The following is a 14,889-nucleotide window of genomic DNA, read 5'->3' as shown; positions in this document are numbered from 1 at the left end:
AGGAAGACAAAGAACCCAATTAAAAAATGGGCAGAAGACCTAAATAGACACCTCTCCAAACAGGACATACAAATGGCCAAGAAACATATAAAAAAAAAATGCTCAATGTCACTAAAAATCAGAGAGATGCATATTAAAACAACAATGAGGTATCACTTCACACCTGTCAGAATGGCCGCCATCAAAAAATCATCAAACACGTGTTGGTGAGGTTGTGGAAAAAAGGGGACTCTAGTGCACTGCTGGTGGGAATGCAGACTGGTGCAGCCACCATAGAAAAAACTCTATGGTGTTACCTCAAAAAACTAAAAATTGAACTTCCATTTGACCCAGTGATCCCACTTCTAGGAATATACCTTAAGAAGCCTGAAACACTAATCAGAAAGAATATACATATCCCTATGTTCATAGCAGCACTATTTACAATAGCTAAGATCTGGAAACAGCCCAAGTGACCATCAGTAGATGAGTGAATAAAAAAGCTGTGGTACATATCCACAGTGGAATACTATGCAGCTGTAAGAAAGAAAGATCTCTTATCATTTGAAATTACATGAAAGGACTTGGAGAGTATTATGCTAAATGAAACAAGCCAAGCAGAGAAAAACAGATATCACATGATCTAACTTATTTGTGGAATATAATGAACTAAAGAAACTAATGAACAAAATTGACCCAGAGACACAGAGGTAGGGTACAGACTGACAAACCTCAGAAGAGGGGATGTTGAGAGGGAAGTGATAATCCAAAAAACTTATGGACATGTATGGTTAACCGAGGGACATAGACAACAAAGCTGGGGGATGAGGAGGAGGGTGTCAATAGGGAAAAAAGGAGAAACTTCTGTAACAAAAACAAATTAATAAAAATAATTTTAAAAAACCACACAACATTCTATCACTCCAGTAACAAATATGAGAACTATATTATACTTTAGTCAGTATTCTAGTTCAAGGAATTTAGTGATGAACAAGACAGATATTTCCACTGGGGAGGGGGTGAAGAGAACAGAATATAAATAAATAAACAGATAAATAGCATCACTATAAAATAAACATTCCCAATGTTTATTTCTACCCTGTTTTCCTTATCAAATCTATCATATATTGTTGGTAACAAGTAGTTTTGAATTCTGAATTTCCAATTACAAATTTACTTTTCTTAGCATCAAGTGCAAACAACTTTTTAATGAACTTTATACTTTAGAATAGTTTTATTTTTACAGAAAAACAATGAAGTACAGGGATTTTTCTATTTACTTTTATACTCAACTTATAAAATTTCCAGCATCTTATATTAGCATGGTACATTTTTAATAATTAACAGACCAATACTGGGGGGAAAAGGAGAAACATCTGTAACAAAAATAAATTAATTAATAATAAAAAATAAAAATAAATAAAGTGACAATAAAGAATAAAATAAACAGCTTGGCCCAAGTGGCTCAGTTGGTTGAGCATTGTCCTGTGCACCAAAAGGTTTCTGGTTTGATTCCTGGTCAGGGCACAAACCTGGACTGCAGGTTTAATACCCAGCCTGGCACAACCAATTGATGTCTGTCTCTCACATTGAGGTTTCTCTCTCTCACTCTCTCACTCTCTCCTTTTCTCTCTCTGAGTGTATCCTTGGGTGAGGATTCAAAAAACAATAAAACAAAAATCAACCATTTGCTCATAAATTTGATAACTTAGATGAAATAAATCAATGTCTTGAAAGATACAAACTACCAAAATATTCTAAATAATCTGAATAAGACTATACATTAAAAATGTTAAATCAATAATTAATAATATTCCAAAAGAGAAAGCACTAGATCTAGATAGTTTCACTAGTAAATTCTATCAAACATTTAAGGACTTAATGATATCAAATTTCTAGAATCTCTTCAAGAATATAGATATAAAAGGAATACTTCCTCACTCATTTTCTGAAGCCACCATTATTCTAACACTCAAATCAGATAAAGACATTACTAAAAAAAAAAAAAAAAAAAAAAACCCACAGAAACTATAGCTTAATACAATTTATGAACATACTTGCTAAATCCTCATCAAATTTTTATGAAATCAAATTCAACAATGTGTAAAGTTTACACAACAATCAAGTAAAATTATTCCAGATATGCAAGACTAGTTCAATATTCAACAATTATTTCAATTAATCCACATCCCTCATTAGAAAAATCATGTGATTATATCAATTACTGCAGGAAAAACACTGAAAAAATTTAGCACCCATACCTGATAAAAACTCTCAGAGATTAGAAATAGAGAGAACCTTGTTTAACTTTATAAAGAATATATAAACTGTATGGCTAACATCCCATTTTAAGGTCAAAAGTTTAATGTTTTTTCCTACTATGGCTGGGAACAAGAAAATGATGTCACATGTCACCACTTCTAATCAACATGGTACTGGAAAGCCTACCTAGAACAATATGACAAAAAATAATAAAATAAAATATAAAATAAAATAAAGTTATATAGATAGGGGTAAAAAATAAGACTTTGTAGCTGATTAAAAGTCATCTGGAAAATTTCAAGAAAATTAAAAAGTCTTGTAAATAATAACTGATTATAAAAAGTTTCAGGATAAAGTTAATATATAAAGGACAATTGCTTTATTACATACTAGTAATGAAGAGTAGAAATTTGAAATTAAAATAATAAAATTTACCATAGCTTCTAAAAAAAGGAAATACTTTGGTAAATATCTAGCAAAACATATTCAGAATCTATATACAAAATCTACAAAACTCTGATGAAAGGAATCAAACAAACGATTATATGTCATGTTTGTGGATTCAAATACTTAAAATCAGTAAAATGTCTACTCTTTCAAACAACTTATAGATTTTTCAGAATTTCAAACAAGAGTTTAGCAAGTTATTTCATAGACTTCAACAAATTGATTGTAAAGTTTATATGAAAGGTGAAAGACTCAGATTAGTCAACATAATATTGAAAGAAAAAAAGTTGGAGGATTGATACTACTTGACTGCAAGACTTAGTATAAAGCTATAGTAATCAAAATAGGATGGATTGATGGAGAACAGATAATATTTCAACAAATGGAACTTAGATATTTGGATGTCCATATTAAAAGCATATCTAGACACATAACTTACATATTTTACAAATTATAACTCAGAATGTATCAACAACCTAAGTATAAAATACAAATTTATAAAATTTACAGAAGATATTTTAGGACAAACTCAGGGCTTTGTTTACAAAGAGCATGTTTGTCTATATAAATATATGAAAGAATTGACAAATAAAACAAAAAACCTCTAGGAAATAATTAGAAATTATAACAAGGTTACAGGATACAAGGTTAATATACAAGTCAATTGCTTTCTTACAACAGAGCAATGAATGAGTGGAATTTGATATTCTAAACTCATTACCATTTATATTAGCACCCCCAAAAGTGAAATACTTAGTCATAAATCTAACAAAATATGTACAAGATCTATATAAGAAAAACTCAAAATTCTGGAGAATAAAATCAAATAACTAAATAAATGGAGAGATAATCCATGTTTATGGATAGAAAGATTCAATATTGTTCAAATGTCAGTTGTTCCCAACTTGATCTATAGGTTTTCTACAATCTCAAACAAAATCTCAGCAAGTTACTTTATGGATATTGAGAATCTGATTTTAAAGTCTATATGGAGAGACAAAGACCATGAAAAGCAATAAAAATGTTGAAGAGGAAAACAAAGCTGAAAGACTGACACTACCTGAATCAAACAAAGACTTATTTACTATAAAGCTAAAGTAATAAAAACAGTGTGGAATTGGCAAAAAAAAAAAAAAAAAGACAAATAGAGTAGTAGAACAGAATAGAAAGCCCAGAAATAGTTTCCCATAGTGTCAACAAATTTTTACAGAAAAGCAAAGGCTATAAAAAGAAGCAAAAATAAAGTATTTTTCAATAAAGTGCTAGAACACCTGAATAGTCACATAACAAATACAAAAAAAAAAAAAAGAATCTGGACACAGATGTTACTCCCTTTACAATAATTCACTCAAAATGGATCACAAACCTAAATAAAAAATACAAAACTAACCCTGGCTGGTTTGGCTCAGCTGTTAAAGCATCGGCCCTTGAACCAAAGGGTCTGGGGCTTTATTCTCAAAGGCAGGTTTGATCTCCAGCCCCGCCAAGATTTGTGAGGGAGGCAACCAATGGATGTGTCTCTCTAACACTGATATTTCTCTCTCTCTCTCTCTCTCTCTCTCTCTCTCTCTCTCTCTCTCTCTCTCTCCCTCCCCCCTCTCCCTTCATCCCTTCTACTCTTTCTAAAAATCAATGGGAAAATACCCTTTGGTGCAGATTAACAACAGCAACAAAAATGCAAATCTATAAAACTCCTAGAAGATAACATAGGAGAAAACCTAGCTGACAATTATTTTTTAGATATATGATGTGGGTACAATTAATAAGAGAAGAGATTGATAAGCTAGGCTTCATTAAAATTAAAAATTTCTGCTTTTTTAGAGACAATGTCAAAAAAATGAAAAGATAAGCTACAGACTAGGAGAAAATATTTGCAAAAGACACAGCTGATAAAGAATTGTTATATAAAAAAAAATACAAAGAATTCTCAAACAATAAGAAAATAAAAAGACCTTAACAGATACTTCATCAAAGAAAATAGACAAATGGCAAATACACATATAAAAAGATCCTCAAAGCATATGTCATCAGGGAAATATAAATTAAGACAATAATGTGACACTCCTTCAGACCTATTAGAAAAGCCAATATCTCCAACACGGACACCACCAAATGCTGGCAAGAATGAGGAGCAACAGGAACTCTCACTTAATGCTCATAGGAATGGATTATGATATAGCCACTGTGGAAAACAGTTTGTTAGTTTCTTATAAAACTAAACACACTTTTACCATATGATCCGGCAACCATGCTACTTGGTATTTACCCAAAGAAGTTGAAAATGTATGTCCACAGAAAATCTGCACATGAATGGTTAAAGCAGCTTTTTTGTGCATAATTGCCAAAACCTGGAAGCAACCAAGATGTCCTTCAGTGGGTAAGTGGATTAAAAAAACTGTAATTCATCATTCAGTATTTTAAAAATGAGTTATAAAGCCATAAAATGGCATGGAAGAACCCTATATGTATATTGCTAAGTGAATAAAGCCCATCTTAAAAAGTTACATACTGTATGATTCCTACTGTATGCCTCTCCAGAGGAGGCAAAATTATGGAAATAGATCAGTAGTTTTCAAGGATCCTGGGAGGGTAGAAGGGATGGATGGGTAAAATACAAAAGTGTTAAAGCAGTGAAACTATTCTATATCATACTGTAATCGTGGGAAAATGTCATTCCACATTTGCCAAAACCAACAGAATGTACAACACAAAGAGTAACCTATGGACTTATTATAATAATGTATCACTGTTGGCTTCTCAATTGCAATAAATGCATTATACTAATATTAGATGTTAATAAAAGAGGAAAGAAGATGAAACAGGAGAAGAGGATATATAGAAATTCTTTATTCTCTTCATACAATATCTCTGTAAACCTAAAACTGCTAACAATAAATTATATTAATTAAATAAAAGTGTGGTTTGTGCTGGCCAAAGAGTCACATTAAAAATAGATATAATTTTGGTTTTTCAAAGTAAAAATAAAATTAATAACATACAATCAAGAATAAAGCAGTTCTAATAATAATAAAAAAGAAATGCTTCACCTAAAAGAAGTTGATTTTGACCTGAAATAAAGTCTGTGGAGCTGGTGATTGGAGTGTATGGTGGTATAGGAATTACTCTTTGCACATTAGAGCAGGCTGAATAAAAGAGAGTGCTCAGCAAGAAACTGTAAAGACTGAGAATCAGAGGTGGTAGAGCAATAATAATATTGACGGTTACTTACAGAAAGTTAATTGTCTAGAAATTTTAGCAAACATGAAAAAGATATAATCACTGCACAAGTGATTACACTTCTCATAAAAATTAGTAATATAAACAAATTTATATAATTTAAAAAATCAGACAACCTATAATTTGGATGTGTGTCAAGTAGATGAAATACCAAAAAAAAAAAATATTTATAAAATAAAAATTTAAATACCCCAAGAAAACAAAACCACAACAAAAAATAAAGTAAAATGTGTGAAAAATGATGAAGGAAGACACTAATAATAAACTGCAAAAGAAGCAAAGTTGAAAGTGATCATAGTTATATACTTTCATTAGAAATGCAGAGAAGGAATTTCAAAATGAAAATTTCTTATGGTGAGTAAAAATGAAAAATATCAAGGAGATAAGTAAATGGCTATTTTTGAAGTAGCTCCTCTTTAGAGCATGTGCTAGTCTATCTTAGAGACTTTCAGCTAGTCACTTTTAGCATAGATACAACTTGGTTTTGTCAAGGAGGGAAGAAAGATTGCAGAGAGAACATATTAGGGCATTGAATGATATATACAGTTGGATTTAATTAGGGCAAAGTGATAAGTGAAGGTTTTAGCACAAGAATTAACACAGATGGTCAAAAAAGACAAATTTAGTATCTTCAATCTGGAAAATGTCAGGCTTAGCATAGATAATGAAGTCCTAGAAAATAAAGATGAAATAAGGCTCTATTTGAAATGGCAAATGATTCTAGGAAGGAAAGCATGCACATGTTACACTTAGAATTCCTGAATGGAAAATGGCTATATTAGCTTCTATCAAATGATCTACTATAGCAATTTAATGAGTACAAAAATTGAAAACTTCTATCAACATAATTAATAAACACTAAACTAATTTTTTTAGATTTCTATTTTAAAAAGAAAATTATAATGTATAACATTCGTAGTTCAAATTTTATATTTTTATTATTAAATACCTTTCCATCAAAATATTTTTATTGCCCAGTCCACATAAAAGTGTTAACAGATCTGTTGATATTATTTAGGGATCTGAGCTGTAATGATTATTTATTATTTCTTGGAGCAATCTGGCAATTAATACTAAAAATTAAATTAGTTGTTAGTATTTTCTACACAATATCAATTCTAAGTCAAATTCTATTGTAGAAATAATTGATATACTATTATTCAAATTCGAGGTATCCAAAGGTAGTATCAACAATGGAAAATACTTGACTTTTTTTACAGAGAAACATCAGTGTGTGAGGGAAACATCTGTTGGCTGCCCTCCGCACCTGCTCCAACTGGGACCGAATCCACAATCCAGGCATAGGCCCTGATTAGGAATTGAACAGGCAACCTTGGGGTGTTCAGGACTACGTTCAACCAACTGAGTCACTCCAGCTGGGCTAGTTATTTGTTTGTTTGTTTTTAACTAATTGTTTTTGAGAGAAACATCAATCGGTTACCTCCAGTACACACATGTACCCTAATGGGAAATTAAACAGTAACCTTTTGGTGTACAGGAGGATGCTTCAACCAACTGAGACACCAAGCCAGGGTGAAAACACTTGACATTTTAAACTGAAGGAGAAACCACTGTTGGCTTATAATAAACAAATAAAAATAATGTGTTTTTAGTACACTTGAGATATTTAGATTTTTTGTTTGAACGTCATGAATATTTCAGAGCCTATGTTTCCATGCAATGATCAGTGACATTAGTTCTCTATCAGGGTCATTGCCTAACAGAGGTCTGTGAAGGTAAATGATACTTTAAATAAAGTTTGTAGGTATGTGGATACTACAATGAACTAGAGGAGAGAAAGAGAGAGAGAAAGATTGTTTCCAAGATTCAGAATACAAACAAAAGCAGTAATTGGGATCGTGGCCATAGGACTGCCAGAACTTGGGTTCATATATAAGCAGTTCAGAGTTTTACTCCTTTTGGAATAAAACTGTTTCTAGCTATTCAGAGTATTGGAACCAGGTTTACTGCTTTTATACCAGAGCCTGCCATTGATCTTTGCTCATAAAGGAGTCCCCCTCTTTTTTCAATCAACTTGTACCTGGAACTTTTACCTATATAAGGGTTAGAGGAAGCCATATTCACTTGACTTCAGTATCTTCATTATTGTAGCCTTATCATTACAGTAAATGTCAAGCAACCTAAAATTGAGCTAATTCTTGACTAATGTCATCAGAGGCTAGGAAAGGCTACAGAGTAAACACTAGGAAGACAAAACAAAAGAAAACCAAAAAAGTAATGAACAGAGGAGCTGAGGGGGAGAGAAAAAAAATTAATCCTTAATAAATCTGAAAACAAAACTCCAAAGAACATGAGTAAAACTAGTATTAAGAAAGTGAAAAACAAAACAAAACAAAACTGTGTGATTTCATTAAATAAAAATATAGAGCAATTTTAAATGATTTTAGGAGAATTAAATAAATGGGAAGATATGCAATCTGTATAGATGATCTATAATCCACCTAGAATTATTTTTTATGAGTGTGATGCAGAAATCATTTAATTTTTTCTTTACAGATAGTCAGTCCCAGAATGAGCTATTGAAATGGCGTTCCATTTCCCACTGTGATGCAGAATCAAACTGGTCACAAATCAAGTGACAATGTGATTGAGTTTGTTTATGGGAGCTCTGTTGTTATTTTTGTTTATTTTTCTATCCTCAAGCAGAACATCTTAGTTGCTATAACTTTTTTAGAAATTTGGATAACTAGTAAATCTTCCCTACTTGTTTTCTTCTTGAAGAGAATCTTAGCTCTTCATGATCACTTGCACTTCCATGAAATGTTGCTATGAGCCTGTTTAATTTTACTTAATCATTTTTTGAGATTTTGATTGGGACATATTTTACCCATATATCAATAAAGGAAAATTTTATATCTTTAAAATAATGATAATCTGGTTGCATGAACAAAGACTATCTATCTCTCATTTGATTAGTACCCTTTCTCTTGATAATGTTGTGTAGTTTCCTAGATTATTCTAAGTTATTTAATATTGTCAGTGATATTTCAAATAATATCTTATTAAAATATGTGCTTTTTGTCACTTTAATTTTGCAGATATATGAAAATAATAATTTTTTTAAATAGCACATGTAACAATCATCATTTGTTATATGTTTTATTTACTACTTATTTATTTACAGTTACGGTCACTAAAATGTTAGTTTCTTGTGGGGTGTTGCTTTAGTTATCATTCTATCTCAAGTAACTTGAAAATATCTGGCATACAATTAATCTTAATAAATGTGCACTGAATAAATAATTTATTGAAGTAATTAATCAATGCATAAATAATTAAACACCATATTTTAAAAATCCAATTTGTAAACCTTGTAAAAAAACTATGCTTAGTTCTCATTGTTTTTAGATTTACTTGAGCTTCTTGCCCAGTTTAACAATCGTAATTCAGCATATACACTACCTTGCCACCATTTAAAACATGTACTTTGCCCTATCTATATACTCTGTGAAAAATTATTTACTTTCCCTTCATTTCTCTCTTTTCTACTTCCCCCAGTTGTGTGTAGAAAACATAATATTGCAGATAGATGGAGGATCGGGGATATATAGGGAAGGAAAATAAGTGAGAAAAGGCTGAGGGAAATAAATCAGGGTTTACAAATAAACAATTATTTCTGTTTCTCCTCTCACCATGTTCCCAGAAACTCGCTGATAATGAACCCTCTGATATTTCAATCTTTCAAATATATACTCTTATGTAATACAAAGGCAATTTTGGATTTGCTTATTATACTCATACTGTTTATAGAAAAAAAAAAAAAACACTGAAAATAAAAATAGACATAAACAAAAGTATCAGTAAAACATCAAACATTAATTCAGACGACATGCTTCTTTCCATGACCATCACAGGATAACTCTTTCATTTATTTTTATTATTATTCTAACAAACTACAAGGTATTTAATTTGGTGCCCAACAACTAAGAAAAGTTGAGATCTGTAGGTCTAATGGTCATTGTACAATTTCTAATTTTTTTCCCCTCTCAATGGCATGCTTTAACTTGCCATTAAATATAACTTGCCAGTAAATATAACTCCCTGGCCAGTGTGGATCAGTGCTTGAGTGTTGACCTATGCACCAGAGGTTGCTGTCTCAATTCCTGGTCAGGACAGAGGCCTGAATTGGGGGCTTGATCCCTGGTGAGGCACGTGCAGGAGGCAGCTGATCTACACTGATGATTCTCTCTCTCACTGATGTTTCTATCTCTCCCTCTCCACTCCTCTGTCTCTAACAAAATCAATAAAAACATTATATATATACACATATATACACACACACACACACACACACACACACACACACACACTTCCTGCCAAGGATTGACGCCCATTCCCAATTCCTGTCCTAGACTTGAGAGAACATGTATAAGGCACATGTTGCTGTTCACATCATATTTGTAATTCTTCTACATAGTGCAAACAAAATCTCCTGAAGTCATGGAACTTCCAAGTTGTTAGTGGCTACACATGAACTGTTCTTTCAAATATAGTTAATCATTTTCTTTTGGTGAATAAAGGAAACAACTAAATCAGCAGGAGAAAAACTATTTTGCAGTTCTGGCTGAGAAGGGAGGAATGCCAGTTTATATACCTATCAAATGATATGCCTCTCTACTGAGACTTCCAACAAAGGTGCTAAATGCATCTCAAAAGACTTGATACACTTCAATTCTTACTGCTGATCTCTTTTTTCATCTTTGAAAATATATTCAATAATATGAGAATAATTCAAATCAAAGAGAGTTGTTGGGAAGTTACACTTTTTACATGATTAAATTGCTCACCATCTTTTTAAAAAAGAAATAGTCACACTGAAAAATACATAAATTGGAAAATAAATCCAGTATTGAGAATGTAAATTAGTTTGAGTTGCACATAGGAAGTAAACATTGGAAAGCTTGATTATTTAATTTATCAAAGAGGAAGAATAAAAGGATGGCTATTTTAGGATACCAAATAAAGAAAATACCCAATTGTAAAACCTTAAACTGGATTACTCTATGTATATCAACTTAAGAAAAAAACACAATCACATAGACATCTGAATTTAAGAATATTTTTTCTCCCTCAGTTATGAATAATTTTTAACTCCTCATCTAAGGATATATGTTTTTACTGATTCTTAAGGAGAAAGGAAGGGAGAAAGCAAGAGAAACATCGATGTAAGAGAGAAACATCGATCATCTGCCTCCTGTACAACCCTGACCAGAGATTGAACCCGCAACCTACGTATGTGCCCTGGCCAGGAATCAAATCTACAACTTTTTAGTGTATGAAAGGACACTAACCAACTGAGCCACCTGAACAGGGCTGAAAAAATTTTCAAGTCATACTGTTAACCTCAGGTGACACCAGTTTAGAAAAACATGCAAATAACAAAATTATTTCCAATGTTTTCTGTGAATATAAAGAACATATGAAGCTTTTGTTTCACCTCCATGACCCCAATCTTCTTTCATTGATTTCTTCATTAATCAAGCATAGAAATGTATTTCACAACTATAATGAGTACAGCATTTATTATGATCTTCCCTTATACACAAAAGTGCAAAAGACAAGTCTCTCCTTTGTGGTCTTTACATTTTATTTAGGGAGATAAAAATATGGATTAGGAGAAGTTTTAAAAAATGTTTTTAAACATTCAAATAAATTAATGCAAGTCAATAAAAATTAATGACTAAGTATTTATAGCAATATGTTGACAACTTTTTCACAAAACACACACACAAAATGATTATGTTTATGGCACAGTAAAGTAGAGACAAGAACTTTAGCTGGATCAGTTTAGAAACTCTGGCCACACCACCTTCCATTTAGATACCAAGGAAGAGTAATTGCTCAGCACACCTGCAATCAGTTTATGTGTGAGAGGAGATTGATAGAAACAGTCTTCTTGGATTTGTTGACTTCTGAATCTTAGTTTAGATATATGTCAATTCATATATGAACATTATAGATTAAAACAATAATAATAGAATAATCCATTGAAAGAAAATGTGCAGAAGATTAGAAGAATATCATGTATGAAGAAAACAGACCACTTGGGTTAAGCCACAACGGAGGTTTTATAAAAATTTAGTGAGAAATATCACTTAAGGTGCTTGTAAGAATGTGGTAAGAAATGTCATCACTACTAATAGTGATATTAGTAGAAGCCATGATTCAATATAATATACTAAGATTTTATGTGATTCACATTAATAAACTGGGGAGAAATCATCTTTAGAATATTTTTAAAAGATTTAACAATTTTGTGAGATAGCATCTGTCTTTGGAGGTGTTACAGCAGGAGTTTCCCTATTACAAAAAGAAGTATATTTTCCTACTACAAAAATCTATACATTTGCCCGCAAGCTGGATGAAACTTATAACCAATTCTGCATTGAGCATGTTATTAAATGAACTACAGTACTGTGTCTCATCAGAGACAGAACGTGGAGACAGAATGACATGTTTATGACAGCACTTTGAATATCATTTAACTGTAGCTCATTTCACTTTAGAGCAGTGGTTCTCAACCTTCCTAATGCTGCGACCCTTTAATACAGTTCTTCATATTGTGGTGATCCCCGACCATAAAATTATTTTTGTTGCTACTTCATAACTGCAATTTTACTAGTTATGCCTTAGGCAACCTCTGTGAAAGGGTTGTTCTACCCCCAAAGAGGTCACGACCCACAAGTTGAGAACCACTGCAGAGCATCATTGAACACATTAAATTAAATTCTACTTTAACTTTAGTAAAATTAAACATTACTGACTGTACTAAAATTAAAATAAACAAAAATGATTAATTTTAAGAAATTAAGTAAAGAGCAGTTTCCCAATAAAGCCTTCATACCTCCTGAAAAAATATTAGTTGGTTGTCTCAAGAATGCATGTCCCATCTACTAATAAGAAAAGCGTGTTCTTGATTTGACTCACTCACTATCTTTGGAATCTTTAACACTTTTCTCACATATGTAGGTACAAGCACATGCACAATTGAAATAGAACAGTGAAAGTGTTACTTGGATTTTCTTACTCTATTTTATAAGACCAAGCACACAGTTAGGTGTACACTCACATGCTAACACCTCTACCTTTACTCTTCAAACAAGCCATTGTATCTTGAATTTTTCACCAAACTCTTGGGAAATGTTTACAAATTTTGTTGATTTTTTACTTCACATATATCCTGAAAGGAAATGGAAATTTCTGTTAAGCTTTATTATTATGTCACTTGGGCTATTAATATTATAATGAATGCTTATAAACCATTACTAACATCGATGATACTATGTTACATTATTATGGATTACTATAAAAACTAAAACATTTGTTAAAATTAATCAATTTATTGCCCAAATAAAGAAAAAAAAAACATATATAAAGGGTCTTTACGAAGCAGTGATTCAAATTCTGGACTATAAAGCGTTTTTAAATTTTAAAACAATATGGACATATAACTAATAGATAAACAGAATCTTTTGTGGAAAATCCTTTAAGATTTATTTTGGATTATTATTACCATCATTGAGCAGTGTATATTTGATATAGAAGTAGATATTAATGGTATGTTGCCTGAAGGCTATTATAAATAAAAATGCCAGTGTAAAAAAATAGTTTTCTCTTTATGATTTACTGAAAGTATGACCTGTACTTGTAAAAATCTTGAAAATCATAACTTTTAAAAATGTCTGTCTAGCATGCAGATTTTATGTGCCCTCAATTTTTTTTTTACTGTACTACTGACTTTATAGTCACACATAAATGATCTGTCATGTAGGCTACAATAAGTTCTACCATTGAATGAGATCATGAATAGGTACTGTTTATTTTATTTTGTTTTCAATTAACCTGATATCCAGGGATCAGGTCCCAAGTTTCAATACCTACATAAGATTTTTGAATGGAAAACAGTAAAATAATATGACAGCAGGATACAAATATAGTTTATATGGTTAGAAACCAAACGGAATAATGTGTATGTCAAAACATCTGTGTAAAACAATCCAATGTTAAAGTACTAATAGTGTGAGAGGCATGGTGATCATGTCCTGTGTTCCTTTGTACAGAATGTATCGTTGTTCCTCCTTGAATATTTGCAATGCAGTGTGAAAGATGCTGACACAATCAATAATTCCCTCTTGAAAAAAAAGTTCAAAGATTCAATGTGAATAACATTATCCTATTTTCTCAAAAGCCCTTTCCTGCATGGAGTAATATGGCTTCAGACAAGGATTCCAACTGAGTTGTGGCATAAAAAAAGATTACAAGGATTCTGCAGATCAGCAGGAAGCAAAAAAGAAAGCATCCTTTCTTGCAACCAGCTTGATTAAACCTAATGATCTAAGATAAAATCAAGATAACTTATTATCAGCATCTCCCGATATTGCTTTCTTATTTGCTCAAAGTTAACAAATATCTGCTACATTTTCTGAAGAGTCCTGTTCTCAATTTTTCTTAGATTTAAGAATCTTTATTCTTGATTGGTCCCTAATATCAATTACATGAACAGGAGTGGTTCCCTCCTATGCTTTTGGTGGAAATCCTTTGTAACTCTGTTTGCAATTCACCCAGGCTTGATAAAACCTAAGAGAACTAACCTTATTTTCTTAATAATGTCAAACAAATAAAGCAAAAGAATATGCTAATATTTGAGTTTTTTTTTCCATTAGAAAATATTTATCTCTGCTTAATGTTTAATGAAAATTTAAAAACGCTATTTTATCTGGTAATATTTAAAATCAAATATGCCCATTTACCTTTCATTAATCTTGATTTATTTGAAAAGAAATAGGTGACTATGTGTAAATAGAAAAAAAATAATATACTTATTAGATAACAATTACACAATAATGTTTTGCTTGTGTAATTATACTACGTAGTTCTTATAATTCTACATCTTAATGAAGTTGTTTTCTTCCTTTATATTCTATTATATATTTGAAAAGAAAT

Source organism: Molossus molossus, unplaced genomic scaffold, assembly GCF_014108415.1.
Source record: "Molossus molossus isolate mMolMol1 unplaced genomic scaffold, mMolMol1.p scaffold_m16_p_5, whole genome shotgun sequence".
Taxonomy (NCBI): domain Eukaryota; kingdom Metazoa; phylum Chordata; class Mammalia; order Chiroptera; family Molossidae; genus Molossus; species Molossus molossus.
Note: the sequence above shows the minus strand (reverse complement) of the source record.